This window comes from Apodemus sylvaticus, chromosome 5 (genome assembly GCF_947179515.1).
Source record: "Apodemus sylvaticus chromosome 5, mApoSyl1.1, whole genome shotgun sequence".
Taxonomy (NCBI): Eukaryota; Metazoa; Chordata; class Mammalia; order Rodentia; family Muridae; genus Apodemus; species Apodemus sylvaticus.
This window is the reverse complement of record NC_067476.1, coordinates 134,648,524-134,660,931: the sequence shown is the minus strand read 5'-3', so window position 1 is coordinate 134,660,931 and position 12,408 is coordinate 134,648,524. Positions and strand designations below refer to the sequence as shown.

The window sequence follows — 12,408 nt, the reverse complement described above, 5'->3', positions numbered from 1 at the left end:
CATGACAAAACCCTGTGTAGCATGCTTGTTAACCGGCATGCCTTCCTCAGGGCTTTGGTCAAACAAACAAACAAAGAACAACCCTTGCTTGGCTGAATTTAAGGCGGGTCCGGGTCCGGCCCCGCCCTCCATGAGCCTCCCCAGTCCTGGCTGCACCTGGTGCTCTAGAGCTGAGCAGCATTGAGCTGGGCCAAGTGGAGGTGAGCAGCCACCGGCTTAAGCGCAGTGCGTGGCCTTGGCCAGGGGAGGCGGTAGTGAGGCCAGAGCCGCGCTCCAGCCCTCTTTTCCCTCAATGGTTTCTCTCTTTCCCCAGGAGAAATTTGGCTCCAGGGGCTCTGCATGCCCACAAGCTGCCCGGTACCATGCTGCCTCCTCCAACTGCCTCCCTCCAATGGCCCTCAACGCGCAGGTCAGGTTTCCTCTCCCCTGCTCCGACCCCACCGCGGAAAATTAAGTTTGGAGAAGGGGGACAGGGGGAACATGGACAAGAAGAGGAGGAACTGGAGCTGAGGAACTGGACCCCGGCAGCTGTTCTAGAACTTTTGTTGGACAATTGCAAAGCAATGGATGGAAAAATTGAGGGGTTATCAGATGAATTTGTGAACTTAGAGTTCCCCAGCTTCATAAGTGTGCGCTTGTTTTCAGTCTCTGACCTCCCGAAGCTACCTAAACTGAAAAAGCTTGAGTTCAATGAAAAAAGAATCTTCCCAGACAGACTAGCAGAAGAACTTTCAAGCCTCACACATCTGAACCTAAGTGGAAATAACCTGAAAGATATCAGCACCTTGGAGCCCTTGAAAAGGTTGGATTGTCTGAAAAGCCTGGATCTGGTCAGCTGTGAGATCACTAACCCGGGTAATTACTGAGAAACTATCTTCATGCTCCTGCCCCAGCTGTCCTATACGAATGGTTATGGCTGAGGGGACCAGGAAGCACCTGACTCCGATGTGGAGGTGGAGAGAGTAGAGGAAGCCCCAGACTCGAATGGAGAGGAGGATGGTGTGGACAAAGACCAAGAGGAGGAAGAGGAAGATGAGGATGTGAGGAAGAAGAGAATGCAGATGAGGATGTAGAAGTAGAAGATGATGAAGATGAAGTAAGTGGGGAGGAAGATGTGGATGAAGAGGAGGAAGAAAGTAGGAAGGGTGAAAAGAGAAAGAGAAAAACAGATGACAAAGGAGAAGATGATTAAGACCTGAAACAACCTGCAAGAAACAGAACTGTTGAGTATTGGTTGGACTGCTCCTGGATTTCGTAGCTGTTTTCAAAAGGTAGCTGTGATACAAGCCCCAGGATACCCCCACCCAAAGAGCCAAAGAATAGTTCCCACCACATTCTGCCTTCCTCCCTTTAGCCTGCTGGTAATCCACCATCAAGCCTGGGGACTTCACCCCAATAACATTGTAAACATTGTTAGGTTGTCCTGTAAGACTCTTGCTGTATCCTGACAGTTGTGATTGGTGAGTGGACTGCCCTACGTGCCAGTTACACTGCGACTGCAACAACATTTTTACTTTCTGTAAAACAGGAAAAGCTTTGTAAATAAAATCTTAATATTTTGAAAAAAAAAAAACAAGAACCAACCCCACAGCTGTATTAGTAAAGGTTCTCTAGATAAAGAGAACTGATAGATTCAATCCTTCTATCATGTTGGAAAGGATTATTAGAATGGCTCAAGAGCTGTGTCGTTCTACTAGCCCAGCAGTGCCTGTCTACCAGGGAAAAGTTCAAGAATCCAGTAGCAGTTTAGTCCATGTGGCCTCATGCCTCAGCTGGCCTTCAGTGTATATCAGAATTCTGAAGAAATAAGTTGTAATGCCAGTTTAAAAAGAAAATGATCCTGCTGGCCAGAGGTAGGGCAAGTAGACAAACAGAAGGAGGGATGTGTCATCTTCAGAGTCCTTTATGTATGTGAGCCGCCACCAGAAGCTGTGGCCTAGATTAAAGGTGGATCTTATCAACTCAAACATCCAGACCATATAAGGGTTCTCCTATTTCGAACGCTATAATTAAGAAAATTCCCCACAATAGCCAGCTATTTGGGTGTTAGCTCATTCCAGATATTTAACTTAACTACCGGGAATATCCCGCACAACTATCTAGACAGGAGAGATCAGAATTTATTTATTTATTTCTATTTATTTGTTCTCTTGCAAAGAGAACATGGGCACCATTTCCAAAGCAATGGTCTTCTTCTAAAAAAGGAAGCATTGAGACTTTACTTAGGGAATGTGGTTATGTTCACATACAAGTTTGCCTACTCCTAAGCATGCTAAGTTAAATCTTCTCATGAACTTGCTCACAAGGTAAAAGCAGAGATTTTTAATGGAATTCTTAGCTCAAAGTCATGCAGAAACATATGTAAATTATAAAAATGATGAACAGAAATGCCTGTGGGATGTTCTTCTTGTGCTACAGGGTCTTAGCTGAAAATCATGTAAATGACACTGTGAATGTAGATTGCTCAGGAGCTAATGCTACCTGGTAATCATTACTTGTAGTCTAAGCAGTAAATATATCAACATCATAATTCTCACATATAGAAAGGAAAAAAAAAACACAAATGCCAAGGACCAACCTTGCCTAGGTGTGGGTTCCTAAGGGTGTTTGAGAGAATCAGGGAAACAAGCACCTTGAAGTCAAACCATAGGTCCAAGCTGATGGCTTATGTTGTGCTGAGTTGGCTTTGCAGATGAGATGCTTTCCCAGACTGATTGCCCCTGTGCTCTCTCTCTCTCTCTCTCTCTCTCTCTCTCTCTCTCTCTCTCTCTCTCTCTCTCTGTGTGTGTGTGTGTGTGTGTGTGAGTGTGTGTGTGTGTGTGTGTGTGTGTGTGTGTGTGTGGTTTCTACTCTGCTCCAACTGTCTCTTGCTATTCTAAAAACTCTCTGTTTAAGACAGGTGTCTTTCCACTCAAGACAGCTCTCTCTGTGCTACCAAAAATTCAAAAATCTCGCTGGCTAGCTCATGGATTTCTAGAAGAATTCTTGGATTTACTGTCCAAGTTTTTTTTTTAAAAAAAAACTTTTAAAAGTAATTCGTGGTTTATCAAAATCAGAAAGCAAACAAAAATAATAAAACTAATAATAACAGCTGGGCAGTGGTGGTGCACGACTTTAATCCCAGCACTTGAGAGGCAGAGAGGCAGGTGGATTCTCTGAGTTTGAGGCCAGCCTGGTCTACAGAGTGAGTTCCAGGACAGCCAGGGCTACACAGAGAAACCCTGTCTCCAAAAACCAATAATAGTAATAATAACAGTACTGGTAGTAATTCTAAATGATCTGTTTTTGCTCTTCAGACAACCTTATTTGGATAGCTGCTAGGAAACATTTTAAAAGAGCTGTGTCCGCTGTCTAAATAATTCTTTGGGTTTCTGACCTCAGAAACGACTTTAGAAAAAATTCCTGGGCTGGTGAGATGATTCATTGGGTAAGAGTACTGACTGTTCTTCCAATGGTCTAGAGTTCAAATCTCAGCAACCACATGGTGGCACACAACCATCTGTAATGAGATCTGATGCCCTCTTTTGGTGTATCTGAAGATAGCTACAGTGTACTTTCATATAATAATAACTAAATCTTTAACAAAAAGAAAAGAAAAGAAAAAAATCTTGAAGAGCTGTTCAATCTTCAGGGATCTTAAGGTATCTCACTCAACTCTCACTACAGAAAAATTGTAAAAATGAACTTCTATCATTTCCTGCTAGCTCACGTCATGCAGATTGAAAACTCAGGTTGTTTTTAATTACATATGCATTGTATTATTTACCCCAGGGCCCCTTTGATTATTCTATGAATCAACACTTGTGACCCCAGTCCCTTGATACTTAGAAGAGAGTACTTTTTTTTTTTAACACTGCAAAGATTCAGCGATCTTGCCTGTGTCTGACAAGCACAGATGCAAAATTAGCTGGGTGGCATCTTTAGAGTGTCTTCCAGGCTTCCTGTGCAGAGCAGGAGCTATTCATTTTATGTGTGTGAGTACAGAGCCAACGCTTATGACAAACCAGAAGAGGGCATCAGATCCCATTACACAGTGCTGCAAGCCAGCATGTGCTTGCTAGGAATTGAACTCAGGACTTCTGGAAGAGCATTCAGGGCTCTTAACCTCTCAGCCATCTCTCCAGGCCAAAAGTCTTCTCTTTAATGCTAATAATTCCCTAGAAAAAATTCCTATCGTTTTCAAAAATTGACTATCACCTAAAACTAACTAGTGCTGGGTTTTTGTTGTTGTTTGCCTTTGGGTTTTTTTTTTTTTTTTGGTTGTTTTTGTTTTTTGTTTTCTTACAGAGTTCAGGCTTATCATTACTTTTGCCCCACTTGTTGCTCCTTTTCACTTTGTACCTTAATGGCTCAGTAGTGATCATCCAGCAGAATCAATCTTTTGTCAAAGAAATAATCTCGTTAGGTTTTACTTTGGGCTCAGTCAATTTTTCAGGACATTTGAAAACTCAGAAATATTTTTGACAAAATATCACACAAATGACCTCTGGTTTATTATTCATAGAGCCTATTTCTCACTGAACTCTTAGGATCTTGACATCTACTCTCTGCATTACCCTCAACAATCTGATTTTCCAGCTCCTCCAAGACTCGTTAAGCTCTGTGGATTGCTGTCTATGCTTTGGGTCCTAACATCCTCCAATTCTTCCAAAGTGAAATTCCCAGGTCCTTTGCAACCACAAACTCAATTTTGGAGTACTAATTTTTTCTTATAAATTGTTTTTTTGTTTGCTGTAAAAAACAAAAACCACACTAACCAAATGCAACTTGATAAAGAATGTGTTTTTTTAATCTGATACTACCAGATGACAATTAATTATTACAAGAGGATACACAAACTAAGAACATCAAGGCACTAACCATGAGCAAACATGTTTACTTGACTTTTCTCCTGCTTAGTCACTGTCTTCTGGTCACCTTGCTTGCTTATCCAACCCATGCCCACTGGCTTAAGGTTATTGCCATCTCAGTGGATGAGCCTTCCCATATCAATCATCAATCAACACAATCTCTCATAGACGTACCATCTACCCTTTCTTATCTAGGAATGGCAACAACTGATGTTTCTTCAGTTGACTATGGGATATATGCTGTTGACATTTGAAGGTTAATAGCTCATGGAGACAATAATGTATGATAATTTCTTCAAAAGCAAAACCCAATGTATTGCCCATATTGATCACTTAAGTTAAAAAAAAAAAACAAATCAATGATGATCATAGACAACTAAAAACACAGATATGCCAAAGAGTGGGAATAGGTGATTCTCTGACATGAGGTGAAATCCAATACAGTTTCTCTACAGAACGTCCTCCAAACCAAAAGAAAATCAAGGAACTCATAACAACAGTGATATTCCTTTGAGTAGCTGTACCATGGTTTATTGACAGGCTCCCACACCCAGGCATACTTGGGTGTGAGTCCACTCTATCATCAGCTTTAATAAGTGTTAGCAAACACCCACAAAGTAGATGGGTGTTTAAGAAAGTCTCTAGGGTGAGTTCCCAGGAATGGATTGCTAGATTCAGTGAGTCAGTGGACTTGTCACTTTGCTAAATATCCCCAGTTTCCCTAGATATTGCTTGGGGCTGTTCATGCTGGAGTCTCTGTTTTCATGGGTCCACCTTAGCAGACTGTGTTGTTAAACTCATGGATGCTTGCCAACCTGATACTTTATAAACTGCTATCTTATTAGACTTTAAATTTGCATGTAGGATCACAGTGAGGGTCTGTGGTAGAGCACTTGTGTGAATGCTACATGTCACAGTAACCCCAGTGTAAATATTTGCCATTATCTTTTCTCTCACAGATACTTTCATTCATGTGCATAAACATATCCACCCAACACACATTAATTCTAGCACCATGTTTTACTTCTCAAAATGTACAGATACTCAGTCTTCCCACCTTCAATGATATTATCACCTCAGTTTGACAAACAAATTAATCATTTTCTAAAAAAATTTGGCAAGTCACAAATAGGGACAAAATCATACTATTTTTCCTCCCATCAACCCCAGATTTTAATTTCATTTTATTTATATATTTATGTATTTTCTGTTTATGTTTATGTTAATTATATATTTTTGTGTTCAAGTGTTTATGTATTTTATGAGTATATTTACTCATTCATAAAAATAAACTGACCATATCAATTTTTGAAAGTATTTGGTTATTTTATGTGTATGGCTGTTTTGTTTATTTTATGAGTATGGTTGTTTTGCCTGCATGTATATCAATGTATCAAATGCATGATGCTTGTAGAGGCAAGGAAAGTGGGCTAGATCCTCATAGAACTGGAGTTACTGTAATCCCAGTACTTGGGAGGCAGAGGCAGGTGGATTTCTGAGTTTGAGGCCAGCCTGTACTACAGAATGAGCTCCTGGACAGCCAGGACTCCACAGAGAAACCCTGTCTCAAAAAACAAAAAACAAAAAACAAAAAACAAACAAAAAGAACTGGAGTTACACATGACTGTGTGCTCTGTGGGTGTGGGTGATTCAAACTCAAGAACCTGAAAGAATAGTCAGTGCTCTTAGCCACTGAGACATCTCTCTAGTTCCTTGACATGCTATTTCAATGCTGCTGATAGCAACTAATTTTTATACAGTCTCCCTCCGTACTTTAAGGAAAAAATCCAAAATAACACACACACACACACACTTGTAGTAGAATTGTTGGAAAATAGGAAATAAATTTGAGCTGGGCGGTGGTGGCGCACAACTTTAGTATATACTACCACTAGGAATATTGCACATGCGAATTTCTTCACACACACACACACTAAAATGTTGTTTTAGTTAATGTTCTATTGCTATGAGGAAATACCATGACCAAAGCATTTTTTTAAGATACTTTTTTTTTTAAATTATTACATGTAAGCACACTGTAGCTGTCTTCAAACACCCCAGAAGAGGGCATCAGATCTCTTTATGGATGGTTGTGAGCCACCTTGTGGTTGCTGGGATTTGAACTCGGGACATTTGGAAGAGCATTTAGTACTCTTAACCACTGATCCATCTCTCCAGCCTGGCCAAACATTTTTTGTTGAAGAAAAAGATTTAATTGTGAATGCTTAGAGTTTGAGATGATAGTGCATTCTCATCATGGTATAAAAGCTAGTGGTGCTCAGCAGACATTGAGCTAAATAAGTAGCTAAGTAATGTATATCATGTCCTATATGGAGGGAAGAAGGAAAGGAAGGAAGGAAGAAAGAAAGGAAGGGAGGTGGGGAGGGAAGGAGGTAAAGAAGGAGGGAGAAAGAGGGAATGGGAGAGGGACAGGGAGAGGGATCCTGTACGTTGTAGGATTTTGGAATTTCAGAACTCACACCTATTGAGGCCCAGAACTTGTTATTCTTCTAATCTTTTCAAGTACTGCCACTCTCTTATGACTAAGCACTTAAACATATGGTCCTACAGTGGACACTCTTAGTCAAACCATCACATATACTATATTTAAGCATCTTGAACTTTGGAGGTCTTTAAGCTTATGCCATATCAGTACACTAGCTATTATAAGGCATTGAGAGGAAATTATTGGTCAGGCAGTGATGGTGCACACCTGTAATCTAAAAAAGAAGTTAGACTCCAAAGAACCAAATAACCCTTTTAAAAAAATGGGGTAGAGAGCTAAACAAAGAATTTTCACCTGAGGAATAGGGAATGTTTTTGTGTCTTTAACCATAAATCCCCTTCCTTCTTTTTGGTTTATCAAGACAGTGTTTCTCTGTATAGCCGTGGCGGTCCTTGAACTCACTCCATAGACCAGGCTGGGGCCTCGAACTCAGAAATCTGCCCACCTCTGCCTCGGAAGTGCTGGGATTACAGGCATCTGCCACCAATGCCCTTCTTGTATACAATATTGTTGGTTGTGAGCCCTACCTTTAATGGCTGAGCCTCCGACTGGGGAACAGCCCCACGTAGGGATACATCTTGTGTGTAGACGCCAACCCCAACACTGTTACTGTGGTCAAGAGGCACTGAAGGACAGGCACCGAGTTTGGCAGTTCCTAGGGAGGTCAGGGCAGCAACTGACCAATACAGAGGCGAATGTTTGGAGCCAATCATTATGCTGAACTCAGAGAACATTGCAGGTGAGCCAGCAGAAAGGCAGGAGGAGCTGAGGGGGATTGCAACTCCATTGGAAGAACAACATTTGAAGTATAACAAATGGAACGATTAATAGTAATAAAAGAAAAAAATAGCCAGGCGGTGGTGGCGCATGCCTGTAATCCCAGCACTCTGGGAGGCAGAGGCAGGCAGATTTCTGAGTTTGAGGCCAGCCTGGTCTACAGAGTGAGTTCCAGGACAGCCAGGGCTATACAGAGAAACCCTATCTCAAAAAAACCAAATCCAATTTAAAAAGAAAGAAAGAAAGAAAGAAAGAAAGAAAGAAAGAAAGAAAGAAAGAAAGAAAGAAAGAAAGAAAGAAAGAAAGAAAAGAAAAAGAAAAAGAAAAAGAAAAAGAAAAAGAAAAAAAAGAAAATGTATACAGTGCAGTGGTCTTTAGTCTAATGAGTGGGGGGATTGACTTGATTTATGATTGATGTTGAGGACACAGGCCATCCTGTACTGTGACCCCTGTCAGGTTATTCACAGATGTACAAGAAAGGTATGTAAGGATGCTGGAGGCATGGCACCCTGAATAAGAGCACACTTGTCCTTACAGAGGACCTGAGTTTAGTTCTCAACACTTACAGAAGGCAATATACAAATGTATTTCACAGTAGCTCGAAAATATATGTCATTAGTTTGTGTTCTGTATGTGAACCTTCATTCACGTACATTCACATATGTGAGCACAAACACACACACACATTCATTCAATGTATATAGAGGCTAAATATATATGTATTAAGTAGCTGGATGAGAGTCTGGAGACTAAAGGGGTATAAAGCATTCCTTTATGGTCTGTACTATAATTCTGGCTATTAGATTCCTACACTGATTTAATTCATTCTTTGTTTTCTCTCCATCTTAATCCATAGTAAGTACAAGTCAAATAAAGACATTTTCCTTGCAGGGCAGTGGTGGCACATGCCTGTAATCCCAGTAATCTGGGAGTTAGACTCGGGCAGATTTCTGAGTTCAAGGCCAGCCTGGTCTACAAAGTGAGTTCCAGGACAGCCAGGGTTATACAGAGAAACCCTGTCTTGAAAAAAACACAACAAAAAGACATTTTCCTCCCTATTGCTTTCCATTATGTTTATCATAGTAAGGGACAGTAAAGTGATATATATATATATCAAGATAATGTGAGTATTTCTAGGACAAATGTGATATGTTGCTTATATGAAGATGGTGGACATCTTTCGAAATTCCAGCCGTAATAACCATTGGGCTTTTAGAGGTTAAGTAGCTATTGTAGTCAGTTTACATACAATTCTGAGAGCCATGTTCATGATGTAGACCTGGTGTATGAAGCCCTAAAAACAACTGACAGGTTAGTGTATGAGATATTCCTATTAACAAAAAATCTATGTTTTTTGGTTTTCTTGGACAGGCAAATCATGAATTATTAACTGTAGAAAGTATCACTGAAGTGAAATATTGTCTTTATCAGATCAACTAATATTTGTGGAGTAGAGATACAAAATTGAATGCAATAAAGAAAAAAATCAGTCCCGTTGTCAAAACTTTTTTGAAAGTATTTCCTGACAGTCAGTAAATGGAAGTCTTGCTCTATAAAAGTTGAAGGCTACACTTTGTGCCCACAGTAGAATCATACAATATGCAATAGTTTTGCAGATGTTATTTGTTTGACAGTGTGGAAACTGTGGGATTGGAAATGTCATGGAGAACACCTTAGACTTGGCCCTGTGTAGAGATGTTTGAGTCACTGAAGAAAGGCCTTTGGGAGTGGTGTAGCCTCAGTTACAGAGCAAACTCCAGATTAAAGGTATCACACAAATAGGGTGAGGCTTGGCACCATGTGACAGGGTTGCATTTCCTGAAGAACATAAGGAAGGCCTACCTTGAGAACAAAGTTTCAGATCCATATCTGTAGCCATAATGCATTGGTAAAGTCTGTGTAAGCTTGCAAACTTTCAGTTATATTAATTGTAACTCCTATTTGGGACTTTAAAGTGTAATTCATGTGCTATATCCTACCTTTCTGCTATATATAAGAGGAAGCAAATTTTCTCAAAGTAAAAATTTCATGTTTATGCCTAGCAATAATAATAATTTTGCAATATTTCTAGCATACCTCTCAACAGTGCTTTTTACATACATTCATTTAGAAAAAACATTCCTGATACCAATTAAGGCACATAACAGCTCCTTCCCTGTGGAAAAGTAATTAATCTTTTACCTCTAATGTTAAGTCATTTCTAATCTCATTAGTTGGATCTACATAAAGAAGCACTGTCCAACAAGCCTCTTAACTTGAGTAGATTCTCAGGGACCTTACATGGTGGGAAGAGAGAGCTGGTTCCCATGATGTGACGTCTGATCTCCACATGTGTGACATTGCCTTCAGAGGGAATAAGAAAATACATGAACATGATATAAATTCCCAATGGATTTGCTACATGGACAAATGCAGCTACCAGTAGAGATACCATCAACCAATCTTGGGAAGAATTACTTTTTATAGAAATCCACAATTCAAATTGAAGAACCTTCCTCCATTTCAAAGATTCAACACTGTCTCTCATCAGTGATCTCCCTTTTTGCAAAGGGAGAAAATTCTTTTTCTGTTTAGGATTCCATTAAGTGTAGTTCATTTTCCTTTCCCCATTTGTTACAGGTCTTGGTGGCATTATCCTTTTTGATATTTTTCTTCAGACTGAGGCCTCAATGAAGTAACACATGCTCACCTGTATAGGGCAATATATCATCTCAGTTAATGCAATTGGTTTGTTTTGTGTGGGTTTTTTTTTATTAGATATATTCTTAATTTACATTTCAAATGTTGTTCCCTTTCCTGGTTCCTCCCTCCATGGAAAATCCCATAAGCCATCTCCCCTTCCCCAATCAACCCTCTCCTGCTCCTCTATCCTGGTATTCCTCTAAACTATGGCTTCAAGTCTTTCCAGGACCAAGGGCCTCTCCTCCCTTTGGTGTCTAGCAAGGCTATCCTCTGCTGCCTATGTATCTGGTGCCATGGGTAACTCCATGTGTACTCTGTGGTTTTTTGTCCCTTGGAGTTCTGGTAATACTGGGTGGCTCATATTGTTGTTCTTCCTATGACACTGCAAATCCCTTCAGCTCCTTTGGTCCTTTCTCTAGCTCCTCCATTGCGGATCCTGTGCTCAGTTCAATGACTGGTTGAGTGTCCCTCTCTGTATTTCTTATGCACTAGCAGAGCCTCCCAGGTGACAGCTATATCTGGCTTCAGTCAGCAAGCACTTGCGGGCATTCATAATATTGTCTGGGTTTTATAACTGCATATGGGATGGATCCCTGGGTATGGTAGTCTCTGGATGGTCTTTCCCTCAGACTCTGCTCCACCCTTTGTCTCTGTATCTCCTTCTCTAGGTATTTTGTTCCCCCTTTTATGAAGGATTAGAGAATCCATACTTTGTTCTTCCTCCTTCTTGGGCATCATTTGATATGTGAACTATGTCTTGGGTATTCCAAGCTTCTGGGCTAATACTCACTCATCAGTGAGTGCATGCCATGTGTGTTCTGTTGTAATTGGGTTACCTCACTCAGGATATTTTCCAGTTCCATCCATTTGTCTAAGAATTTCATGAATTCATTGTTTTTAATTGCTCCATTGTGTACATACACTTCATTTTCCGTATCCATTCTTCTGTTGAGGGACATGTGGGTTCTTTCCAGCTTCTGGCTTTTATAAATAGGGCTGCTATGGACATGGCAGAGCATGTGTCCTTATTGCATGCTGGAGAATCCTCTGGGTATATGCCCACGAGTGGTATAGCAGGGTCCTGCAGTAGTAGTATGCTCAGTTTTCTGAGAAACTGCCAAACTGATTTGCAGAGTGGTTGTTTCAGCTTGCAATCTCACTAGCAGTGGGGGAGTGTTTCTCTTTCTCCACATCCTCACCAGCACCTGCTGTCTCCTGAGTTTTTAATCTTAGCCATTCTGACTGGTGTGAGGTAAAATCTCAGGGTTGTTTTGATTTGCATTTCCTTGATGACTAAGGATGTTGAACATTTCTTTAGGTGCTTCTCTGCCATTCGATATTCCTCAGCTGAAAATACTTTGGGAACAGGGGAAATTTACCTGAACAGGACACTCATAGCCTATGTTCTAAGATCAAGAATTAACAAATGGGACCTCATAAAATTACAAAATTTCTGTAAGGCAAAGGACACTGTCAATAGGACAAAACAGCAACCAACAAATTGGGAAAAGATTGTTACCAACCCTACATCTGACAGAGGACTAATATCCAATATATGCAAAGAACTCAAGAAGTTAGACTCCAGCGGGGCGG

At 40.5% G+C, this 12,408-nt stretch overlaps 1 pseudogene; it reads left to right on the top strand.

Moving 5' to 3' along the window:
* The first annotated feature begins 362 nt into the window (after positions 1 to 362).
* On the top strand, positions 363 to 1,192 carry LOC127684945 (acidic leucine-rich nuclear phosphoprotein 32 family member B-like; annotated as a pseudogene).
* Positions 1,193 to 12,408: the final 11,216 nt, after the last annotated feature.